Source organism: Triturus cristatus, chromosome 6 (genome assembly GCF_964204655.1).
Source record: "Triturus cristatus chromosome 6, aTriCri1.1, whole genome shotgun sequence".
Classification (NCBI taxonomy): domain Eukaryota; kingdom Metazoa; phylum Chordata; class Amphibia; order Caudata; family Salamandridae; genus Triturus; species Triturus cristatus.
This window is the reverse complement of record NC_140589.1, coordinates 468,230,185-468,239,198: the sequence shown is the minus strand read 5'-3', so window position 1 is coordinate 468,239,198 and position 9,014 is coordinate 468,230,185.

The window sequence follows — 9,014 nt, the reverse complement described above, 5'->3', positions numbered from 1 at the left end:
TGCTTGTGCCAAGCTACCAAGGGGGTGAGCAGGGGTTATTTTGGTAGTGTAGCCCCTTACCCTGTCTAGAAGCAAGGGTCCCTATTTGGATAAAGTTACCTACGTCTGCCAACTAGAAACCCTATTTCTAACACCTGGGTGAATAGATGAGTGCATGGGTAGTGCCTGAGTGAAAGGATGTGTGCATTGGTAGAGCCTGAGTGAATGGAGGAGTGCAAGGGTAGTGTCTACGGGCCCGATTCACAGAACTAAGCTGAGACAAAATCCTAAACCTACTAGTTTTGGTATTAACAGGAATCACTTACTACTTTTGGTTAAACTTACTACTTTTGGTTAAACTTACTACTTTTGGTTAAACTTTCTCATTTGGTTGTCACAGAAGGCATTTAGTAGTAGTAAACTAACTTTACTACTACTAAATGCCTTCTGTGAATAGCAAAAGTAGTAAGTTTAACCAAAAGTAGTAAGTGCATTCTGTGAATACCAAAAGTAGTAAGTGCCTTCTGTGAATACCAAAAGTAGTACGTTTGGGATTTTGTCTCGGATTAGTTCTGTGAATCGGGCCCTACGTGAATGGAGGAGTGCATGGATAATGGCTGGGTAAATGAATGAGTACATGGATAGTGCCTGGGTGATTAGCTGAGTGCATGGGTAGAGCCCCGGTGAATGGATGAGTGCAAAGGTAGTGCCTGGGTGATTGGATGTGTGTGTGCGTAGTGCCTGGGTGAATGGGTGAATGCATGGGTAGACCCTGAGTGAATGGATGAGTGCATGGGTAGTTCATGAGTAAATGGATTAGTGCAAGGGTAGTGCCTGGGTCATTGTTTGAGTGCATGGGTAGTGCCCAAGTGATTGAATGGGTGAATGGGCAGTTCCAGGGTGATTGGATGAGTGCATGGGTAGTGCCTGGGTAACTAGATGAGTACATGTATAGTGCCTGGGTGATTGGCTGAGTGCATGGGTAGTGCCTCTGTAAATGGATGAGTGCAAGGGTAGTTCCAGGTGAATGGATGAGAGCATGGGTAGTGCCTGAGTGAATGGATGAGTGCATGGGTAGTGCGTGAATTATTATATGAGTGCAAGGGTAGTGCCTGGGTCATTGAATGAGTACATGGGCAGTGAATGTAGGAGTGCATGCCTTGTGCCTCAGTAAATGGAGAAGTGCAAGGGTAGTGCCTGAGTGAATAGATTAGTGCAAGGGTAGTGTCTGAGTGAATAAATGAGTGCATGGATAATGGCTTGGTGAATAAATGAGTGCATGGGTAGTGCCTTCGTGAATGGATTCGTGTAAGGGTAGTGCCTGGGTGATTGGATATGTGTCTGGGTAGTGCTTGGGTGAATGGAGGAGTGAATGGGTAGTGTCTGAGTGAATGGATGAGTGCATGGGTAGTTCATGAGTAAATGTATGAGTGCAAGGGTAGTGCCTGAGTTATTGGTTGAGTGCATAGGTAGTGCCCAAGTGAATCAAAGGGTGCATGGGTAGTGCTAGGGTGATTGGATGAGTGCATGGGTAGTGCCTGGGTAAATACATGAGTACATGGGTAGTGTCTGGGGGAGTGGATGAGTGCAAGATTATTACCTGGGTGACTGAATCTGTACAGGGGTAGTGCCTGGGTGAATGGGTGAGAGCATGTGTAGTGCCTGAGTGAATGGATGAGGGCATGGGTAGTGCGTGAATTAATGTATGAGTGCAAGGGTAGTGCCTGGTCATTGAATGAGTGCATGGGTAGTGCCTGATGTTGGAGGGAGGATTTCCGGGGAGTCGGGGGGACTACTCCGGGGCACCTTCCTACCGCAAAGTTATAGCCGAGCGCCGCTGAGAAGCCTCCTAGGAGAGGTCCTTCTCCTATGATCGTACTAGGCCCAGTAACACCACCACACAGGACTCCGTATCAGTTGCTTATCTTGGTTTCTTTATATAAGAAGGAGCACGTTCAATATTTACAGTGGGATCGAGTGATCCAATAAGAGTCTCAATGTCTTTGGAGGGATAGGGTAGCGGGACAGTCTTAGTACCAGCAAGGTACGGGAAGGCTCCGTGCCAGACCTTGGGTGCTGGTCTCAGAGTGGCTCGGACGTGGAGAGCCGCGACGGCGTCAGCAGGGCTCGGGCGGTAGTTCCGCTAGGGTCGGGCCGCGACACAGTCAGCAGGGCTCCGGTGGTAGGTCCGCTTCGGTCGAGCCGCGACGAGGTCAGCTGGGCTCTGTTGGTACGTTTCAGCAAGGTCGGGCCGCGACAGCGTCAGCAGGGCCCCAAAGGTTCGTGAAGGTCTTGTAAGCACGATGGAGCCGCGACGTCGTCAGCAGGACTCAGAGGGTGGGTTCAGGAAGAGTCTTTCTCCATAGGGTCAGCCGCGATCCGATCAGCAGGGCTCTTGACTCCGGGATACAACTGTTGTCTTGTTGCCGGGTCGCCCCAGATATAGGTCTGGAGCCCTTTGATGTCTGGACCCTTGCGCCCAGGAGGGCGGAGAGGCCGGGTAGGGCGCGGCCAGACGCCCAGCAGGAGAGGCGCCAGGCCCCAGAGAGCTGTGGGGCGATCGCACCTAGGTGTGGAAGGACGGTTGGGGGTCCCATCGATACTGCCCTCCGCCGGGAGTGGGAAGGGCTCACGTGGTATCCCCCGGGCCAGGGTTGGCGCCTCGATGTCGAGCCTCGCTGGGACCGAGGCCGGGTAGAGCAGGGTCACGGAGGTGGTCACGTGGAGTGACGTATAATCCAAAATGGAGGAGCCCCGAGGTGCATGGGACCTCGTGCGGCTTAGCGAGGGGGAACAGGACCACGCCACGAGGCCGGCTCCAACACGCGTCCCCCCCCAGCTGAAGGCAGGGAGAGTCACCCATCTCCTTGGGGGTTCTCCTCGCCTAGGCGGAATAATCTGGACAGGCCGTCAGCATTGGCGTGGTCGTTGCCGGGCCGGTGTTCCACGGTGAAGTCCATCCCCTGCAGCGAGATGGACCATCGCAACAACTTGGGGTTCTCGCCCCGCATTTGCATGAGCCACCGCAAGGGCCGTTGGTCAGTCTGGACCCTGAAGTGGGTGCCGAAAAGGTAGGGCCGGAGCTTCTTGAGAGCCCATACCACAGCGAAGGCCACCCGCTCGATGGTGCTCCACCTCTGTTCTCGTGGCAGCAGTCGGCGGCTGATGAAGGCCACAGGTCGGTCGAGGCCCTCGGCGTCCATCTGGGAGAGGACCGCCCGGACCCCGTACTCTGATGCGTCGGTCTGCACCACAAACTCCTTGCTGTAGTCAGGGGCCTGCAGCACCGGGGCAGCACACATGGCCGCCTTGAGGGCTTCAGAAGCGGTCTGACAGCGGGGCGTCCAGTGCACCACCTTGGGCTGTTTCTTGGAAGTGAGCTCCGTAAGGGGGCCCACAATGCTGCCATAATCTTTAATAAATTGCCGGTAGTAGCCTGTGAGGCCTAGGAAGGCCCGGACAGCGGTTTGGGTTGCGGGGGGCTCCCACGCCTGGATGGCATCGACCTTTAACTGGAGGGGCGCTACCTGGCCACTCCCCACCTGGTGGCCCAGATAGGTCACAGATCCTTGACCGATCTGGTACTTGCTGGCCTTAATTGTGAGCCCGGCCCTTTGGAGAGCGGCCAGTACTTCCCCGAGGTGTCCTAGGTGCGCGGCCCAATGGTCGCTGAAGACTGCAATGTCGTCGAGGTAGGCCGCGCTGAAGGCTTCTAACCCGGCCAGGACCTTGTTCACCAGCCTCTGAAAGGTCGCTGGGGCGTTCTTCATACCGAAGGGCATCACCCGAAAGTGGCAGTGCCCATCGGGGGTGGAAAAGGCGGATCGTTCCTGGGCGCCGGGGGTGAGCTTGATCTGCCAGTACCCAGCGGTGAGATCAAAGGTGCTTAGGTAGCGGGCGGCCCCTAAGCGATCGATCAGTTCGTCTGCCCGTGGCAGGGGGTGGGCATCGGTCTTGGTAACTGCGTTCAGGCCCCGGTAGTCTACACAAAATCTGAGTTCCGGAGAAGCGCCGGGGGCGGCGGCCTTCGGCACCAAGACCACCGGGCTGGCCCACGGGCTGTCTGAGGGCTCGATGACTCCGAGGGCGAGCATCTTGGCGACCTCGGTCTGTATGCAGGCTCGGACTCGGTCAGGAACTCTGTAGGCGCGGTGTCCCACAGGGGGGCTGTCCCCGGTATCCACGTCGTGGACGCACCAGGGGGTCACCCCGGGTGTGAGAGAGAAGAGGGCAGCGAAGGGTTGCAGCAGCCTCCGTCAGTCCTGGCGCTGTTCTGGGGTCAGCGTGGCGGAGAGGTGGACGCCTTCCAAAGAGCGGTCTTGGCCCGCGGACCCCAGGAGGTCTGGTAGGGGCTCGGAGTCGCTTTCGCCCCCATCGTCAGTAGCCAGCAGCAGGCTTAGTTCAGTTCGGGCAAAGTGGGGCTTGAGCCGGTTGGCGTGTAGGACCCGGAGGGGGTTCCTCGGGGACTCCATGTCGACCAGGTAGGTGACGGGGCTCTTCCTCTCAACCACCTTGAAGGGCCCGGTCCACTTGTCCTGCAGGGCGCAGGGGTCCACGGGGGACATGACCCAGACTTGCTGGCCCGGCTCGAACTCGATGGTGGAGGCATTTGCGTCATACCAGCGCTTCATGTCTTCTTGGCTGGCTTCGAGGTTGGCTTCTGCCAGGGCCCGGAACTTCCGAGTCTGGTTCCGCAGGGTCAGGAGGTACCGGTAGACGTCGGGGGGGGCATCTTGGACGTTCGCCTCCCAGCCCTCCTTGACCAGGCTGAGGGGCCCTCGGACGGGGTGCCCATACAATAGTTCGAAGGGGCTGAAGCCTAGGGATTTTTGTGGCACCTCTCGATAGGCGAACAGGAGGCAGGGCAGCAGGACATCCCATCTCCTCCTCAGGGGCTCTTCCAGGCCCTTGATCATCCCTTTTAGGGTTCTGTTGAACCGCTCGACCAGTCCGTTCCCCTGGGGGTGGTAAGGGGTGGTGAATCGGTAGGTGACCCCACATTGTTGCCAGAGGGATCTCATGTACTTCGAAATAAAGTTCGTACCGCTGTCGCTCACCACTTCTCGGGGGAACCCCACCCTGGAGAAGATGCCCATCAGGGCCCGGCCCACCACTGGAGCTGTCACAGTGTGGAGTGGGATGGCCTCGGGGTATCGGGTGGCGTGGTCGACCAGTACCAGGATGAAGCGGTGTCTCAGGGCGGTTTGGGGGTCGAGGGGCCCCACGATGTCGATCCCCACTCGTTCGAACGGGGTGTGGACGGCTGGAAATGGTTGGAGGGGGGCTTTAACTCGACCCCCAGTCTTTCCGCTAGCCTGGCAGGTCTGGCAGGACCGGCAGTGGTGGTCCACGTCTCTCCGCATCCGGGGCCAATAGAAATGGGTCACTAGGAGGCTGTAAGTCTTGTCCCGCCCGAGGTGTCCGGCGAGGGGCACGTCATGCGCCAGGTTCAGGAGGAACTCCCGGAACCGGAGGGGAACCACCAACACCCGGCCGGCTCCCAGTTCGGCGACCTTCTGTTCGCTATATAGTAGGTCATTGTCCCAATAGACCCAGTGGGTTCCCGTGGGGTCCCCCGAGGCCTGGGCGGCCGCTTGCTGTCGGGCCCCCTCGAGGGACGGGCAGGCCTTCTGTTCTTGCTGGAATTGTTCGCTGGTGGGGCCCCCATCGTGGCGCCACTGGGCCAACTCGGGGATCTCGCTGAGGGGGGCGGCCTCGTCGGGAGAAAGTTCGGATGGCCCGGCCTCATCGTCGGGTTCCTCCGTGCCGGAGGAGGGGGATAGTTCTGGGCCCGTAGGCTTGTCGGTGGCCGCGGCAGCGGCTGGTTGGGCGGTCATGGACCGGGTGGTGGCGCAGGCCCACTCGGGCAGCCCTAGCATCCCCAGATGCTCTCGGCGCTCCACCTGGGCCCAGGGGGAGCTCTCTAGGTCATTCCCCAGGAGGCAGTCCACGGGGGCGTCGTCGCGGACAGTCACTTTTAGGGTGCCGGACACTCCTCCCCACTCGAAGGGGATCCTGGCCATCCGGCACATGCTTTTGGTGTTGTCCGCGGTCCGGACAGGGCATAGGACATGTGGCAGGATTTGTTCGGGGGTCACTAGGTGGCAGCGGACAGCAGTCACGCTGGCCCCAGTGTCCCGGAGGGCTTCGGCCCGTCGTCCATTGATGGTGACCCACTGCTGGTACTTCTGGGTGTTGCTTGGGATGGCCGCTCGGGGTACCATTTCTCGGGAGCCCAGGCATACGAGCGACATGGCAGCTGGTTCCCACTCGGGGGATCCGTCGTCGTGGCTTTCCTCCCCGTCCTCTCCTTCCCCCAGGGCTGCGGCGGCTATTTGTCGGGGAGGGGGCCCAGCGGTCCCGTTCCGGCGGTTCACGGGGCAGGGCGGGTCGCTCGCATAGTGGCCAGTCTGCTGGCAGCCGAAGCAGGTCACTGGTGGTCGGGGTCCAGGCCGGGCGATGGGGGTCCCCCTTCGGCCCATGGTCGGGGACGTGGGGTTGGCGGCTTGGCCTCGTGGCGGGCTTCTGGGCGGTCCGGCCGGTAATTCTCGACTGCGGTGGGACCCCCCTCCTCTGCCCCGCTGGCGAGGAGGTCCCGTGGTACTCCGTTGGTAGTCCCCCACGGGGTTCCGGGGGACCCGGGTGTTGACCCATCGGTCTGCTTCGGCGGCGAGCATCCGGGGCTCGGTCAGCTTACATTCCCGGAGGTGTTGCCTTAGTTCCACAAAACAGTTGTTGGCGAGGTGCTCCCAGACAATGAGGTCGAACAGTTCATTGTACGAGGTGACCTTGCTCCCTTTTATCCACCCTTCAAAGGCCCGGCTGAAGAAGTCCACGTACTCGACCCAGGTGGTACCGGGGAGCTTCTTGCAGTCCCGGAAGCGCTGCCGGTACATCTCGGCTGATAGTCCGTAGCGGGTGAGTAGGGCTTCTTTCATGTGGTCGTAGGAGGTCATCACTGCGTCGGGGAGTTGCAGCAGGGTATCACGGCCCTCGCTGAGGAACCTCCCCCATAGGCCGGCACCCCAATCCTTCCGGGGTACCCGATGGGAGGTCATGGCTACCTCGTAGGCTCGGAACCACTGCTGGATGTCGTCGTTCTTGTAGTATTCCTTGACGACATCCTTGGGGATATGGACCTTTGGCTCGGTCGGTGGCAGAGCGTCCCGGACCCCGGGGGTGCTGGTCTCCCCCGTTTTTGATTTCAGTTTGAGTTCTTTGAGGCTCCTCTCGTGCTCGAGGGTTAGCCGTCTCTCTTCGAGTTCCCGATGCCGTTTCTTTTCTTCGATTTCCTCTTGCAGCCGTAGTTGCTCCAGGGCTATTTTCTTCTCTGCCAGTAGGAGCTCCCCGTCCAGCCGGAGTCGTGCGAGGTCCATTTCGTGCGTCCGGACCCTCTCTCGTTCTCGGATTTCTTCGTGGGATAGGCTGGCTTCGGGGATGTCTCGCCCCCCATCTGTCGGGGTTGTGGTCGGCAGGTTTTCGTCCCGGGCCGAGGTCCCTTCGGTGCGGGGTGGAGTGGCCTCGGCTTCTGCCCAGGCTTTCAGGGCTTTCTGCATTTCCTCCTTGGTGCCCAATCCTGTGGTTGGGATCCCTTTGTCCTTGCAGAATTGTTTTAGTTCTTTGTGGGTGTATTCTTCCAGTTTTTCCAGTTGGAAGGTTGCGGCCACGGTTGCTTCTTGGCCGTCCATGGTTCCCTTTTTCTTTTTCCGTCTGGTTAGGGAGTGGGTGCGTTACTTGCCTGTACGATTGCGTCTGGCTCGGATCCCGTTGCTGGCCACCAAATGTTGGAGGGAGGATTTCCGGGGAGTCGGGGGGACTACTCTGGGGCACCTTCCTACCGCAAAGTTATAGCCGAGCGCCGCTGAGAAGCCTCCTAGGAGAGGTCCTTCTCCTATGATCGTACTAGGCCCAGTAACACCACCACACAGGACTCCGTATCAGTTGCTTATCTTGGTTTCTTTATATAAGAAGGAGCACGTTCAATATTTACAGTGGGATCGAGTGATCCAATAAGAGTCTCAATGTCTTTGGAGGGATAGGGTAGCGGGACAGTCTTAGAACCAGCAAGGTATGGGAAGGCTCCGCGCCAGACCTTGGGTGCTGGTCTCAGAGTGGCTCGGACGTGGAGAGCCGCGACGGCGTCAGCAGGGCTCGGGCGGTAGTTCCGCTAGGGTCGGGCCGCGACACAGTCAGCAGGGCTCCGGTGGTAGGTCCGCTTCGGTCGAGCCGCGACGAGGTCAGCTGGGCTCTGGTGGTACGTTTCAGCAAGGTCGGGCCGCGACAGCATCAGCAGGGCCCCAAAGGTTCGTGAAGGTCTTGTAAGCACGATGGAGCCGCGACGTCGTCAGCAGGACTCAGAGGGTGGGTTCAGGAAGAGTCTTTCTCCGTAGGGTCAGCCGCGATCCGATCAGCAGGGCTCTTGACTCTGGGATACAACTGTCGTCTTGTTGCCGGGTCGCCCCAGATATAGGTCTGGAGCCCTTTGATGTCCGGACCCTTGCACCCAGGAGGGCGGAGAGGCCGGGTAGGGCGCGGCCAGACGCCCAGCAGGAGAGGCGCCAGGCCCCAGAGAGCTGTGGGGCGATCGCACCTAGGTGTGGAAGGACGGTTGGGGGTCCCATCGATACTGCCCTCCGCCGGGAGTGGGAAGGGCTCACGTGGTATCCCCCGGGCCAGGGGTTGGCGCCTCGATGTCGGGCCTCGCTGGGACCGAGGCCGGGTAGAGCAGGGTCACGGAGGTGGTCACGTGGAGTGACGTATAATCCAAAATGGAGGAGCCCCGAGGTGCATGGGACCTCGTGCGGCTTAGCAAGGGGGAACAGGACCACGCCACAAGGCCGGCTCCAACACCTGAGTGAATGTATGAGCACATGCATAGTGCCTGAGTGAATGGAAGAGTGCAAGGGTAGTACCTGGTTGATTGGATGTGTGCATTCATAGTACCTGGGTGATTGGATGAGTGCATGCATAGTGCCTGGGTGATTGGATGAGTGCATGGGTACTTCCTGAGTGAATGAATTAGTGTATGGGTAGTG